Consider the following 13,020-nt stretch of genomic DNA (forward strand, 5'->3'; position numbering starts at 1 on the left):
CTGACACTGTTTCCACTGTTTCTCCATCTATTTCCCATGAACTGGCGGGACCGGATGCCATGATCTTCGTTTTCTGAATGTTGAGCTTTAAGCCAACTTTTTCACTCTCCTCTTTCACTTTCATCAAGAGGCTTTTTAGTTCCTCTTCACTTTCTGCCATAAGGGTGGTGTCATCTGCATATCTGAGGTTATTGATATTTCTCCCGGCAATCTTGATTCCAGCTTCTGCTTCTTTCAGCCCACAGTTTCTCATGATGTACTCTGCATATAAGTTAAATAAGCAGGGTGACAATACATATCCTTGATGGACTCCTTTTCCTATTTGGAACCAGTCTGTTGTTTCACGTCCACTTCTAACTGTTGCTTCCTGACCTGCATACAGATTTCTCAAGAGGCAGGTCAGGTGGTCTAGTATTCCCATCTCTTTCAGAATTTTCCACAGTTTATTGTGATCCACACAGTCAAAGGCTTTGGCATAGTCAATAAAGCAGAAACAGATGTTTTTCTGGAAGTCTCTTCCTTTTTTGATGATCCACCGGATGTTGGCTATTTGATCTCTGGTTCCTCTGCCTTTTCTAAAACCACCTTGAACATCAGGAAGTTCACGGTTCATGTATTGCTGAAGTCTGGCTTGGAGAATTTTGAGCATTACTTTACTAGAATGTGAGATGAGTGCAATTGTGTGGTAGTTTGAGCATTCTTTGGCATTGCCTTTCTTTGGGATTGGAATGAAAACTGACCTTTTCCAGTCCTGTGGTCACTGCTGAGTTTTCCAAATTTGCTGGCATATTGAGTGCAGCACTTTCACAGCATCTTCTTTCAGGATTTGAAATAGCTCAACTGGAATTCTATCACCTCCACTAGCTTTGTTCATAGTGATGCTTTCTAAGGCCCACTTGACTTCACATTCCAGGATGTCTGGCTCTAGGTGAGTGGTCACACCATCGTGATTATCTGGGTTGTGAAGATCTTTTTTGTACAGTTCTTCTGTGTATTCTTGCCATCTCTTCTTAATATCTTCTGCTTCTGTTAGGTCCATACCATTTCTGTCCTTTATTGAGCCCATCTTTGCATGAAATGTTCCCTTGGTATGTCTAATTTTCTTGAAGAGATCTCTAGTCTTTCCCATTCTGTTGTTTTCCTCTATTTCTTTGCATTGATCACTAAGGAAGGCTTTCTTATCTCATCTTGGTATTCTTTGGAACTCTGCATTCAGATGTTTATATCTTTCCTTTTCTCCTTTGCTTTTTGCTTCTCTTCTTTTCACAGCTATTTGTATGGCCTCCTGTGCTAAAGAGTACAATACACATTGGCATTGCCAGACTAAGCATTCATTACTAGAGTCTCAACTTCAGGCAGAAATATTAGAAAATTTGAAATGGAATACCTAATCACAACAGAATTTTCCACAAATTTTGTATCTCTGTATCTATCTATTTGGGCTTCTCAGGTGGCACTAGTGGTAAAGAACCTGCCTCCCAGTGCAGGAGATGCAGGAGACTTGGGTTTGATCTCTGGGTTGGAAAGATCCCCTGGAGGAGGGCATGGCAACCCACTCTAGTATTCTTGCCTGGAGAATCTCATGGACAGAGAAGCATGGCAGGATACAGTCCATAGGGTTGCAAAGAGTCGGATACAACTGAAGTGACTTAGCTTGCGCACATCTATCTATCTATCTATCTCTATCTATTTATATCTGTCAGGAGATAGACATGGCTACAACCAAAATAAGTTTCCAAGTGGTTCACTTGCTAACTAAGCAAACAAAACCATTTACTGATGCTTAGTTATATATATATATATATATTGCAGCAGTTGAAGAAATATGTCCAGAGAAAATAAACTTCTTTAAGGTTATTCATTTTTTATCAAGAATGCTTGTTTGAAGAGATGAGGACATTGGGAGGAACCTCAGTAGTCGATTTAAAAGCACAATTATTTTACACAGTTATAAAAGGCAAAATTATAATTCATTAGATAATTGTATAAGTTATCTTTAGGGCTTCCCTGGTAGCTCAACTGGTAAAAACCCACCTGCAATGCAGGAGACCCCAGTTAGATTCCTGGATTAGGAAGATCCCTTGGAGAAGGGAGCGGCTACCCACTCCAGTAATCTTGGGTTTCCCTTTGGCTCAGATGGTAAAGAATCCACCTGCAAGGTGGGAGACCTGGGTTTGATCCCTGGGTTGGGAAGATCTCCTGGAGGAGGGCATGGCAACCCACTCCAGTATTCTTGCCTGGAGAATTCCCATGGACAAAGGAGCTTAATGGGCTATAGTTCATGGGGTCGCAAAGACACAACTGAGTGAATAAACACAGAAGTTATCTTTATCACTTTGGGAATGGGAAAGTGTTTTAAACAAAGCTAAAGTATAACAAATCCATAAAGGGAAAAGTTTAACATTTCTACTTCATTAAATTAAAATTTAGATCATTTAAAAGATATAATCTCATAATTAAAGAATCCAAATTGAAATTGCACCTCTCAGATGGGCAAAAATCCAAAAATGTTTATCTCAACAAGATGGCAAGATAAGAAGGAATATATCTTCTCTTTCACTACTGATGAGGAAGTAAATTGTTCTAGCCAACTCACTTTGTAAAGTGAATTTCACAATATATATAAATAACTCACAGCATTTCCATTTCTGTGATTTTAGCCCTTGGTAATATGTATAAAAATTATCTACTTTACATTTTTTACAGTAGTAGAAATGTTAAACAACCTGGACATCCATCCTGAGGGGACTCATCAAATGAATTAGAATACACACACAATATGAAAAATAAGTGCGATTATAAAAGTTTGTTAAGTACTTGATGAACAAAAATAAGTAGAGTTATATATAACCCTTTCTTTTCTCTCTCTCAGTTAAGTGAATAAAAAACAAGGTGAGGAAACATTCATGTAGTATGTCCACAACTGGAAAAAAAGCACAAGAAATAAATACTATAGCCACATTGTTTTTATGTGTATTAAAATATCTGGAAAAATACAAGAGAAACTGAGAGTGATTACCCTTTTTCTTTTTAATTTCTTTGAAGGTCTCCTGTCTAGCTGAGCAGTGGTTGGAAGTAAAATTTTAATTGTTTAATTTGAGTCTTTGAATTATGTGACTAGATTGCCAGTTTAAAAAAATATAGAATTTAAAAAAAATCTAAGCCTTTAAGTTCAAAACTATAGTGATCTCTAAGGTACATTAATAAAATTGGGAATATAAATCACTTTAAGTGATGTTCCTGGCAATACATATAAATGACAAATTATTGTTACTCAGAATGTATACTGTGCTTAGTCACTCAGTTGTGTCCAACTCTTTGCAGCCCCATGGACTGTAGCCTGCCAGGCTCCTCTGTCCATGGAGATTCTCCAGGTAAGAATACTGGAGTAGGTTGCCATGCCCTTCTCCCCTGGATCCCAGTCCAGGGATCGAACCCAGGTCTCCCACCTTGCAGGTAGATTCTTTATCATTTGAGCCACCAGGGAAGCCCAAGAATACTGGAATGGGTAGGCTACCCCTTCTCCAGGTGATCTTCCTGACTCAGGAATTGAACTGGGATCTTCTGCATTGCAGGTGGATTCTTTACCAGCTAAGCTACCTAACTGCAAATTAATTATTAGAAAAAGACTAAGTTGCACTGCAGAAATGGGCAAAAGACTTGAGCATCATTATATATTAGACTCTCATTATTAGAGGAAGCTGGAAGTGTCAAAATTTCTAAATAACCTTAATCCCATTAAAAATCTGAAACATGAAAATCAACATCAAAAAGAGATTAAAATTTCCCACCCATCCAATTGGAAGCAAGTTCAGCGTCTGATAAAATCAAGTGTCGGTTAAGGATATGAAGCTACAGGAGCTCTTACATAACTGCTGTTGAGAGTCAAATTGGTGCAACCACCATACTTTGGGAAACAAATTCCACTTCTCAATATACCCTTGAGAAATGTGTGTGGCAGAATATATGAAAACAATGTTTATAGAGCATAGCTTACAATGGCAAGACACTGGATGCAGCTGAATTTTCAACAAGGGCAGAATGGATAAATGAATTGAGGTATTTGTATTTAGTGGATTTCTATTCAGCAGTAAAAATAAATGAAAAACATTTACAAGCAGCAACACAGATGAATTTCACAAATACAATGTTTAGTATTTGTCATATGAAGTATGTAGTATGAAAGTGAATCATATTACTGTAGGATTGCATTTAGGTAAAACTTTAAACATTCAAAAGTAAACATGGAATGTTCCTCAGTCATAAAAAAAATGAAATAATGTCATTTGCAGCAACATGGATAGACCTAGAGATTATCATACTAAGTGAAATAAGTCACAGACAGACAAATATCATATGGTATCACTTAGATATGAAATCTAAAAAATGATACCAATTAACTTATCTACAAAGCAGAAATAGACTCACAGTTATAGAAAATAAACTTATGGTTACCAAAGGCATAAGGTAGCGGCTGCTGCTGCTGCTAAGTCGCTTCAGTCGTGCCCAACTCTGTGCGACCCCATAGACGGCATCTCACCAGGCTCCCCCGTCCCTGGGATTCTCCAGGCAAGAACACTGGAGTGGGTTGCCATTTCCTTCTCCAATGCATGAAAGTGAAAAGTGAAAGTGAACTTGCTCAGTCGTGTCCGACTCTTAGCGACTCCATGGACTGCAGCCTATGGGGCTCCTCCATCCATGGGATTTTCCAGGCAAGAGTACCGGAGTGGGGTGCCAGGAGGGACAAATTCCGAGTCTGAGATTAACAAATACACCCTACTATATATAAGATAGATAAACAATAAAGACCTACTGTATAGCACAGGGAACTAGATTCAATGTCTCATAATAATCTATAATGGGAATCTGATAAAGATATATATGTATAACTAAATCACTTAGCTGTACACCTGAAACTAGCAAAACATTGTAAATCAGCTATATTTCAATTGAAAAAAAAATAAATGAAACACTATGGGTTTTAGGAATACATACATGTATGTGTCCAGTCACTCAGTCATATCCAACTCTACTTCCTCATGGACTGTAGCCCACCAGGCTCCTCTGTCCATGAAATTTTCCAGGCAGGAATACTGGAGTGGGTTGTCACTTCCTATTCCAGAGGATCTACCCAACCCAAGGATCAAACTCACATCTCCCACATCTCCTGTATCGGCAGGCAGATTCATTACCACTGAGCCACCTGGGAAGCTCTAAGTGTACAGTAAATACATAAAAATCAAAAGAAATGAAAAACAAAAAATAATTAGGATAGTGGTTAGCTTTGAGGAGAGAGGAAATGAGAAGAAACATGCTTAGGAAGGGGTGGATTAGAGTAATACAGGCAGGATCCCAAAAAGTAATTGCAGTTAAGGCAATGGCACCCCATTCCAGTACTCTTGCCTGGAAAATCCATGGACAGAGGAGCCTGGTAGGCTGCAGTCCATGGGGTTGCTAAGAGTCGGATACAACTGAGCGACTTCACTTTCACTTTTCACTTTCATGCATTGGAGAAGGAAATGGCAACCCACTCCAGTGTTCTTGCCTGGAGAATCCCAGGGACGGGGGAGCCTGGTAGGCTGCTGTCTATGGGGTCACACAGAGTAGGACACGACTGAAGCGACTTAGCAGCAGCAGCAGTAGCAGCTGTCTTAAACTGATTGATGGGTACAAGTTGTAGATTGTACTATTACTCTTTATGCATTAAACAACTGTTATAAATATTTATATTTAAGCCATTATTTATTAAAATCACTGAATTTTCAGTTGCCTAATCTAGCCCTGATTTCAAGAATATCAAAGATACCAAAGGAACATTTCATGCAAAGATGGGCTCAATAAAGGACAGAAATGGTATGGACCTAACAGAAGCAGAAGATATTAAGAAGAGATGGCAAGAATACACAGAAGAACTGTACAAAAAAGATCTTCACAATCCAGATAATCACGATGGTGTGATCACTCACCTAGAGCCAGACATCCTGGAATGTGAAGTCAAGTGGGCCTTAGAAAGCATCACTATGAACAAAGCTAGTGGAGGTGATAGAATTCCAGTTGAGCTATTTCAAATCCTGAAAGAAGATGCTGTGAAAGTGCTGCACTCAATATGCCAGCAAATTTGGAAAACTCAGCAGTGACCACAGGACTGGAAAAGGTCAGTTTTCATTCCAATCCCAAAGAAAGGCAATGCCAAAGAATGCTCAAACTACCCCACAATTGCACTCATTTCACATTCTAGTAAAGTAATGCCTAAAATTCTCCAAGCCAGGCTTCAGCAATACATGAACCGTGAACTTCCTGATGTTCAAGGTGGTTTTAGAAAAGGCAGAGGAACCAGAGATCAAATAGCCAACATCCGCTGGATCATGGTAAAAGCAAGAGAGTTCCAGAAAAGCATCTATTTCTGCTTTATTGACTATGCCAAAGCCTTTGACTGTGTGGATCACAATAAACTGTGGAAAATTCTGAAAGAGATGAGAATACCAGACCACCTGATCTGCCTCTTGAGAAATTTGCATATAGGTCAGGAAGCAACAGTTAGAACTGAACATGGAACAACAGACTGGTTCCAAATAGGAAAAGGAGTTTGTCAAGGCTGTATATTGTCACCCTGTTTATTTAACTTATATGCAGAGTACATCATGAGAAACGCTGGACTGGAAGAAACACAAGCTGGAATCAAGATTGCCGGGAGAAATATCAATAACCACAGATATGCAGATGACACCACCCTTATGGCAGAAAGTGAAGAGGGACTCAAAAGCCTCTTGATGAAAGTGAAAGACGAGAGTGAAAAAGTTGGCTTAAAGCTCAACATTCAGAAAACGAAGATCATGGCATCCGGTCCCATCAGTTCATGGGAAATAGATGGGGAAACAGTGTCAGACTTTATTTTTCTGGGCTCCAAAATCACTGCAGATAGTGACTGCAGCCATGAAATTGGAAGACGCTTACTCCTTGGAAGGAAAGTTATGACCAACCTAGATAGCATATTCAAAAGCAGAGACATTGCTTTGCCAACAAAGGTCCGTCTAGTCAAGGCTATGGTTTTTCCTGTGGTCATGTATGGATGTGAGAGTTGGATCATAAAGAAGGCTGAGTGCCGAAGAATTGATGTTTTTGAACTGTGGTGTTGGAGAAGACTCTTGAGAGTCCCTTGGACTGCAAGGAGATCCACCCAGTCCATTCTAAAGGAGATCAGTCCTGGGATTTCTTTTGAAGGAATGATGCTAAAGCTGAAACTCCAGTACTTTGGCCACCTCATGCGAAGAGTTGACTCATTGGAAAAGACTCTGATGCTGGGAGGGATTGGGGGCAAGAGGAGAAGGCGACAACAGAGGATGAGATGGCTGGATGGCTTCACTGACTCGATGGACATGAGTCTGAGTGAACTCCGGGCATTGGTGATGGACAGGGAGGCCTGGCGTGCTGCAATACTTGGGGTCGCAAAGAGTCGGACATGACTGAGCGACTGATCTGATCTCTGAATCTAGCCCTTTGGAATAAAACTCATTTTTCTATGGAGAATTATTATTTTAATATAGCATCATATTCTATAGTTTTTTATTTAATGTACAATTCTGGAACCAGTATTCAAAACTAAAATATGATCTTTACTTTTTCTATTTCAGTATTATCTTGGTTTTAAGATTATTCTTGACTTCACAAGAAACCAACTGAAGAGTTTTCAATACTTTTATAGTCTGAAACTGCTTAGGTAACCAGGCATTATTTGCTTTTTGTTTGTTTTCTTTCTTTCTTTCTTTTAAATTTGTCTATTTTAAACATTCTTTTGTTCTAAAATGTAAGTAGGAGCAACGAGATAGTCAAGTAATTTAGGAATCTTTTAATTCTGTTTTTAAAATGCAAGCATTTTAAATCACTTGTCTCCCTGATTATATAAATCAATTTGCTTTTGAAAAAGAATCAGGGCATGGCATCAAACTTTAAGGCCATTTAAGTATTCCATTGTTACTTAACAGACTTAGACAAGTAATTCATGTGGAACTTTCCCAGCTATCCTCTGGAAAGAACTCAGCTCACAATTAGGGCACTCTTCACATAGTGAATTACAGAGTAGCTTAGTTCACTTATTGAATGATCCTAGGTAATGTGAGAGAATACCTTGGTATAATGGGTTGCATGATGATTCGCAAAGTGGTGGATCTGCATTTGGAGCCCTGTAATCCAAGTTACTGGTAAAAGGGTCTTGGAAAATGTGTTGAAATTAGTGATCTTGAGAGGAGAAGATCATACTAGTTACTGAGGTGGATCTTAAATTCAATTAAAAGTGTCCTTATAAAAAAACAGAAGTACAGAAGACATAGACATAGACACACAGAACTGAAGGTGATGTGAAGACAAGGGTAGTAATTAGAATGATGTGGCCGCAAGCCATAGAAGCCAGAAACCAATAGAAGCTGAAAAGGGCAAGGAACCAAAATCTTCCCTGGAAACTCTAGGGAGAAAAAGGATCTGCTGACTCTTTGATTTATTATGTGACTTCCAGGACTGTGGGAGAATAAAATTCTATTATTTTAAGACACTCAGTTTGTGGTAATTTATTACAAGAGCCACAGGAGACTAATAAAGATTTCTTTATGATGAAGTGAGTTGCTCTGTAACTACTACTTAAAAATGTGGAAGTGATTTTGGATTTGGGCAATAGACAGTGACCAGATTAATTTTGAGCTATATGCTAAAAAAAAAAAAAAAGTCTAGATTTTTCTTGAAAAGACTGTTAGTAGAAGAAAGGGTACTAATACTCTGCAAGTGAGGGCTCAGGAGAAAGTGAGGAACACAATAGAGAACGCTTCTATCATCTCAAAAAATGTATATGTTGTCAAGAACTGAATGCTGGCAAAAACATGAACACTAAACTTGCTTTGATGAAGACTTATAAGGAAGAACATGCTTTTGGAAACTGGAGGAAAGGTAATCCTTATATTCAGTGCAGAATATAATAGAATATAGATATAGAATTCATAATATAATATAGAATTATATTATAATTCTAATATATATTATTATCTAATAATAGAATTTAGCTGAGTTATGTCCTGCTATTGGGTAGAAAGCAGAACTTTTAAGCAATAAACTTGAATGTTTAGCTGAAGATAATTTTTCAAATAAAGTGTTGAAGGTGTGATCTGGTTTTTAATTTCTCTTTATAGTAAAATGCAAGAAGAAAGTAATACTTGAGGGAAAAAAATGTTGGGAGAAAAGGAGTCAAAATAGGAACACTTGAAAAAATTTCAATAGATGCTAATACTAGGAGATTTACTGTTAAGAAAGTATACTCTGGAAAGAAGTCCAAGGGTATACATGGACAATGTTTCACTGAAAGAATTCTGTGTGTCTTGTGGATCCACTTGGCCATCTCAGCAAAGTGAGGAATTGATGTGAGCCTCCATGACATACACAGGAGATCCATAAGGCTTTTTGACAATGTTATATCAGCAGAAAAAACTGCCAGCTTGCAATGAAGGAGACAGAAAGAGCGTAAAATGAGGGAAGGCTGTTGAATCTCTGAAATTCTACTGGTAGAAAATGAACTGATAGAGTTACTCAGCTGCAAACATGTGCTAGTCTTCAAGAAAAGGAAGATGACTCTGAGAACAGAGTCTTAGGCCCAGAGGATGGAGCTTTGGGAACATACAACAGATTATCAAGCAATAGAGTGTTATTAGTCCCAGCATTAAAAACTAATGGGATTTTCCCTTATGCCTTTGGATGTTACTTGGGACTGCAGACTTAGTTCTGCTTTCCATTTTCTCTTTTGGAATAAGAATATCTATAAAATTTTATACTATGATTGCCTCATCATTGTATTTTGTTTTCTAGTTTAACAGGTTAACAGATGGAGATAAATTTTGCCCCAGCCAGAGCCAAACCCATTTGTGATTTACATGATTAGATGATGAGATTTGGGACTATTGAGCTAATAATATTTAGATAAGATTTTAGACTTAAGAGTTGTTACTTTGGGCAATATTCTGATGAGGTGCATATATTTTGCATGCTGGACAGACATTAATTTGGGGTGGCCAATGGGCAACCTATAGAGTTGAATGGTAGCCCTCAAAAAGATATTGCCTGAAACCTGTACATGTTGGCTTATTTGGAGGGCAGGTTTTTGCAGATGTAATTAAGTTAAGAATCTTGATATGAGAACAGCATCCTCAATTAAACAGGTAGGCCCTAATTTCAATAACAAGCGTCCTTATGGATACACACCGATGAGAAGGCAAAATGAAGGAGGAGGCAGAAATTGGAGTGGTGTGGCCCCAAGCTATGAAATCTGATGAATATCAGAAGCTGGAAGAGTAAGAAACAGAATTTTCCCTAGAACTTCTGGAGGAAGCATAGCTCTGCCAACATTTTGACTTAAGACTTATAACTTACAGAGTTGTGAGAGAATACATCTGTGTTGTTTTAAGTCTCCAAGGTTGTAGTAATTTTTATGGAAACTCCAAGGAACTGAGATGTTTGGAAATGCCATCAAGCCTCAGATAAGAGATCCATGGATTGTTAAGGCATTGACCCTGGGGAGAAATCAGCACACAGCAGCCTCTCTAATGCAGTAAACCTGGGTTTCCCAGCTACCAGTAAACAGTTAGAGAAGTATTTCCAGTGCATAATAAAAACTTCTTCATTTAACTAGTAGCTTAATTAGCTTGCCCTCAAGCATATTCAAGAAGTGAACTAAAATTTAGTTGTAGGTACTAAGAAGTAGGAAAAATTAAAATTCACCATATTGGACTAATTTTTTCTTTAATAATTTGAATATTAATTTATGTGCATCTATATATTAGATAAAATACTTTGGCAGTTTATCTTTTGGTACCAGAACCTATAATCAATTTTTTTCTTTGTTTAATTAAATGAAAAATAAAGATAAACTCTCTTTGTAAACTTCTAAAAGATTGTTTCTTTTATTTTTTAGCCTTAAGAAAGCTGAAATAATTTGCTGTGGGGAATCAAAATCTTTAGAAATTGTTAGCTTTCATCTGCAGAGACACAGAGACAACCCTATGGCTTACTATCCCGAAAGTAGATGATTATTTATCCTCTCCCAAAATTGTAGGTCATAACTTGTTAGTGAATGATGGGTTTAAATGAGGCTGTTATAGAAGAGACACAGACATTGTACATTAGTAAATACTCAAGAAAATAACAGTAACACAGCAATAATAGTTAAAATGTTCTGGGCTGTTACACAGCTAAGCATTTCACAGTGGAGTGAAAAGTGGTTGACTGTGGTTTCTTGAGGCTTACCGCTCTCCGCTCTATGTCACAGCCATCTCCGTCTTGCAAGTCTTGAGCTTGATGGGACTGACCCAGACAGCGTCTGGCTTTCTTTTATCTTCATTATCTGACAGTACTGTTTGCCTGAAGGTGAAAAAAGAAAGTGAGTGCACAGGCAAAGATAAAACATAACATCTGAAGAGGATGAAAATATGGATGAAACAGACAAACTGATCATTTTACATACAATGCGATGCTCAAAATCACCCTCTACAATTGGTACTATTATAATCGTCATTGTGAGTAAGGCATTTTATATTTAATCCCTTCTTGGTCTACAGCTTATGTTAGCACCCCTCAGCGCTGATATCCAGGACAAGGGTCTTCTTAAAGCAGCAGCTTTTGTGCACGTACCGGATTCACTGCTATAGTGGAGGGGAAGTCCCACTTTCTCCTTGAGTCACCCCAGCAATTATATACAAAGCAGCAGAATCCACAAAACCCGAAGAAGAATGCACCCCACTCCCACCTTGTAAAAGAAGATATTTGTAGCAATGTTTTAGATCTTGATTTGTGGTGGGCAATAAATTTTAATCACAGAACATTAAGAAAGAAATTTGCTGTCTATTAAGAAACAAAATAGCTCTTCCTTTCAAGTAGGAAAATTAGGCCTGCTACTTCCATTAAGGGTAGGATCTTGGTGTTTTATTGGCTTTTAGAGTCTCTTGCAGTTCTAATTCCACCATTTTATCATTCACAGTGACTTCTATAAAGTTGAAGGTTATCACAGGAAAGTCTTTGTGACAAGCCTCTAAACCAGCCTGCCTGTGGACTACCCCCCTATAGAAGGAAACACCCAAACTGAAAAGAAACTGTGGGGATTCCCAGAGGTGATAGGATCTGCTTGTGTGGAGCTTCTGATGTTGGCCCAAAGGTGAGGCAGCCAGGCTCTGTGTGAGGAGCATAAAGTAGAAAGGGAGCTGAGGGCTTTTCCCCTTTTGCTCTGCATTGCTGCTGTCTTGAGACATTGTACCTCTGTTCCAGAGAAATTTTCCTGTTTGAGAGGAGTTTCAGGAGAAAAAAGAGTGGATGGGCCAGAGAAGAGCTGAAAGAGATACTGACTGCAACGTTTCCAGAAATGATGTAGAGCAGTGAGTCCTGGTGTGAGGGTGCTTTAGGAATGCCTTATCCTGTACATTTGCTTGTATTTTCTTTTTATTTGTATGAGCATGCTATTACACAAAAACTCTACATGTTGAAAGAGGTCTAAATAAAAGATTTCTACTAACTGATTTAAAATAAATGTTGTCAAAAGCACAATGGCACCCTGCAAATTTTATCCTTTCTTTGTAATTGTTAAAACAATGGTGCATCCTTCAATCAATGATAACTTATATTTTATTAAAACTAACTTCTCTATTTGAAGTATGTATATGTATGTAAAACCTACAATAATTTGGGTTCAGTTCAGTTCAGTCAATCAGTCGTGCCCGACTCTTTGCGACCCCATGAACCACAGCAACCCAAGCCTCCCTGTCCATCACCAACTCCTGGAGTTCACCAAAACTCATGTCCATTGAGTCGGTGACGCCATCCAACCATCTCGTCTTCTGTTGTCCCTTTCTCCTCCTGCCCTCAATCTTTCCAAATATCAGGGTCTTTTCAAATGAGTCAGCTTATCTCAACAGGGGGCCAAAGTATTGGAGTTTCGGCTTCAACATCAATCCTTCCAATGAACACCCAGGACTGATCTCCTTTAGGATGAACTGGTTG

The sequence above is a fragment of the Bubalus kerabau genome, chromosome 4, assembly GCF_029407905.1.
Source record: "Bubalus kerabau isolate K-KA32 ecotype Philippines breed swamp buffalo chromosome 4, PCC_UOA_SB_1v2, whole genome shotgun sequence".
NCBI lineage: Eukaryota > Metazoa > Chordata > Mammalia > Artiodactyla > Bovidae > Bubalus > Bubalus kerabau.